Here is a 4,071-nt window from a genome sequence, read left to right as displayed (position 1 = left end):
ACAGAGGAGGAGGTGTATAGACGCCTGAGGCGCTTCAACAATACGGCTCCTGGGCCTGACAAGCTGACTTTTCAGCATTGGAAGGCCCTTGATCCTGAGTGCAAGCTGCTGACGGTGATATTTAACATCTGCCTTGCAAACCGCCAAATCCCCAGTGAATGGAAATCCTCCCGAGTTGTGCCCATCCCAAAAAGGGCGACTCGTCTGATATCTCCGACTGGCGACCAATCTCCCTGTCGTCCACCATTTATAAGGTATACACGGGATGCCTGTGCGACAGGTTCATGACTTGGCTGACGTCCTATGACGTGCTTAGTCACTGCCAGAAGGGATTCATGCCCTATGATGGGGTTTTTGAGCATAACTTCGTGGTCCAGAAGTTCCTGCGTGATTCAAGACTCAACAGAACTGAAGCTTGCGTGGGCTCTTTGGACCTCGCCAATGCCTTCGGTTCTGTGCCACACGACACTATCATCAACGCTCTCGACTTCTACGGTGCCGGTGAGATATTCTCGTCTGTCATCAAGGACATCTACACAGACTCCTACGTTACCATCAACACGTTGGATGGACCAACCAAACAGATCAAGGTTTCATCCGGAGTCAAGCAAGGCGACCCCATCAGTGGACCATTACTCAATTTAGCTATTGATCCACTGGTGAGGAGCCTGCAAAGGCGAGCCTCACCGGACGAGGTTCTAATGCAAGCTGCCAAGGACCTGACCCAACATCGTCAGGAGAACCCCGCCGACTTAGACGACTCGATTGAAGATTTTGACATTACACAAGCAGCAATCTCCAGGATGCAAGGCTCCCATGAACCTAACAACATCCCTGTTGTGACCAACCCCAGACACCACGTCCTAGCCTATGCTGACGACATAAACATCCTAGCGGAGTCCCCTGATGAACTCCAAGACCAGCTTGACCGTGCCAACAACATCTGCCAGCAGCTCGGACTTGTCATCAAGGCTCCTAAGTGCTTCAGCATACACCTTTCAGGTAAGAGGCCCGTTGGCATTAGAAACACCCTATTTTACATTAACAATAATCCCATTCGGGCTCTCGCAGAGAGCGAGGAGAAAGACTTCTTGGGTAACCCTGCGGGATTTCGAGTCCTCCCTGCCAACGCCATCATCAACAAGTACCTGGAACTGGCCAAGAGTATACTTGAGTCTAAGCTTGCTCCTTGGCAAAGACTCAACGCAATCAAGACATTCCTCTTCCCGGCCATGATGTTCGACATGAGAGCGGGGAAGCATCCCAAGTCATCATGGAAACAGGTGGACAACTACATCAGGAAATACGTCAAAGAGACTCTCAACCTTCCACCAAACGCGAGCAACCACTATTTGTACGGTGACAGATCGGCTGGCATGATGGGTATCCCTCACTGTGCCACTGATCCTGACACCCAATGATCGTCGCCAGGTTTTCAAGAAGTTTCGACATGAAGAGCGGACGAAGATCTCTATGGACCTGACCAACAACTATAAGGACCAGGGAAAGGTACTGGGTGTAGTCGCTGAATCGCCCGCTAGCTCTCACTTTGTGGATGACGGCCAATACACCAGGTTCTGTGACTGGCGATTCATCCATAGAGCAAGGCTCAATCTCGTGCCACTGAATGCGGTTAGGAGGTCAATGGAGCAGGGTAACCGTAGTGGAAACCACAGCACTATGTGCAGGAGGTGCCACAAGTACCCTGAAACACTGCCTCATGTCCTTAACCACTGCATGAAGTACTCGAGACTGATGCAGCTCCGCCACAACAACATCGTGGACAGGGTGAGGAATGCTGCCCTGTATAAGGACAGATTCAACATCCTGTATGAGAATCAAGCGGTCCCAAACTGTGGTGGTAAACGGCCTGACCTGGTGTTAGCGAAGGGTGACAAGGCCTACATCATTGATGTAACCATCCCGTTTGAGAATCAGAAGGATTCCTTTCGTGCCGCCAGACAAAGGAAGATTGACGCATACAAGGACGTGGAACAGGAACTGAGGAAGACCTACAAATCAGTCGAAACAAATGCCATTATTGTGGGTTCACTTGGCTCCTGGGACACACTCAACAAACCTGTCCTTCAGCTTTTTGCCTCCAGAAGGTATTATGCGTCAGCGACACCATCCGCACTTCCAGAAACATCTACATGGAGCATCTCACAGGGAAGCCCCAACAGTAAGTACATCTTTACTAGTCCTTCTATTACCACCTTTTTTCGTTGGCTTGCTATTTTTGTCACTTTAACTTTATGTATGCCCTGCCCTCCCCGTAATTGTGGGGTTGTAGTATTGTAATCTTAGTGTATGTTATGTGCTGCTAGGAGAAATAAAGGCTACGCCCCGCGTTGATTTTTGGGTACCCCAGTAAACGTGATAGCTTTTTATAGATATTTAAACTTCCTATCTTTCATTCCCCCTGCTACAATTGTATACACACCATTCAGTGATAATTCAAATGGATCTGGATGGTCTGATTATCCATGATAATATAGGTTCCTGTGCAATTGTACCAGTTCCCCTTAAATTGTTTTTTTGCTATCCTATCAATAGTAGTTATTGACTCTGTCAATGTCTTCTATCTTTTTTAATTGATCATACCATAAGACTAGCTTATGCTTTAACGTCTGCCTAACCTATCCTAATCTTAACGTAATTCTAGTTATTTTCTTTGCTGTTATTTTTTAGTACCTCGCCTATGATTAGGAAACTCCTATGAGGCACCTCCCCCACCCAAAAATCTGTTCTTATCAGCTTAATATCTGATACGTTACTCATAGAGTAACTAGATATTAAACTAATTTTTGGACAGCGTATAGACTTTAGCCTGGACAACAGGATCAGAAATAAACTCATATCTTACGGCGCCAACTTCTATCAACGTGCCAAGAGCATAACAGCTTATTTTCTGGTTTACCAAATACTGAACACCAAGCTTTATAGAAAAGCAAAAGCATCATCAGACGTAAATATAGAAGGCTTAACAATTACCCCTGCACCCAAATGCAACAGTTAAGCCTATTTCATCTTGCCTGTGACTGAAAATCAAATCAGCTGGAAACCCTTCATGCCTATCGTCTAGCACAGTGTTCCCCAACCCCCGGACCGTAGATCAAATGGTACCCGCGCCGCCCATTTCTTTGAAACTGAATTTATATTCCATTTTTTGGTGTAACTGTATTTTATTTTACAGGCTGAATACAATTAAACTAAAACTAATAAATCAAAATAATTTAAAATATAAACAATCAACTATCCCCCCCCAGCGCGGTAAAATTATCATACGTTGACAGGTCCGTGGTGATAGAAAGGTTGAGGAACACTGGTCTAGCACACATGAAATAAACAAATCAATGTTATATTCATCTATTCCATGAGTGAAATCACAACACACTACATAACCTTCCTAATTTTGTAGACTACTTTCTTGAGCCTCGCAATGACTAAGTTGCTAAACAATATCTTGCCTGTATACCTTTCCTATGCAACAAATTCAAAATTGGCAGTTTATCCTTTTACTGATCCAAAACATTTTCAATCGACTAAATATTAGTTGACGTTTTAAGCGTTCCTGCTGAGACACACGAAATCTCAGAAAGAAGTATGCCCAGCATGAGTACTTATTAAGAATAAACTATAATTTAGATCTTTTACAGTTACAGTTCCATTTAACTTATTGCTTCCTTTCTCTTTACAAAACTGCTTCTGTATCCTTCGGAGGGGCATTTTGGCCTCCAAGACTTAATGTCTTTTGGCAAAGACTCGTAGGCGAAGATGAATTTTCTTGGGTTTTGAATAAAACGGTATTTAACCTTTTAGTGCACACAAACATAAACTTACATATTTTTCTAAAAACAAAACAATTGAATTTGATACATAGACTTTTAAGATTTTATCAAAGGAATTTTCCTATTCTAAAATATAAGTCCAGGAAGATGGGTTTCAGTTGATTGCTACTGTGCACATTGAACATTTTCATGTAAAAAAAAAAAAAGAACTTTTCTCGAAAACATGTACAAGTAAATTGTGTAAACATACCTTATATTCTTGACAAGTCAATGGGCAAGT

General features: G+C 43.6%; 1 non-coding gene across 1 annotated transcript; it reads left to right on the top strand.

The window, feature by feature from the left end:
• The first annotated feature begins 2,712 nt into the window (after positions 1-2,712).
• LOC122269740 (U2 spliceosomal RNA) lies at positions 2,713-2,859 on the top strand. Its single transcript, XR_006225362.2, has one exon. It is a non-coding gene; the product is annotated as a U2 spliceosomal RNA (small nuclear RNA).
• Positions 2,860-4,071: the final 1,212 nt, after the last annotated feature.

The sequence above is a fragment of the Parasteatoda tepidariorum genome, chromosome 9, assembly GCF_982258835.1.
Source record: "Parasteatoda tepidariorum strain Cologne lab strain chromosome 9, Ptep-v5.0, whole genome shotgun sequence".
NCBI lineage: Eukaryota > Metazoa > Arthropoda > Arachnida > Araneae > Theridiidae > Parasteatoda > Parasteatoda tepidariorum.
Note: the sequence above shows the minus strand (reverse complement) of the source record. Positions and strands in the feature narration are given on the sequence as shown.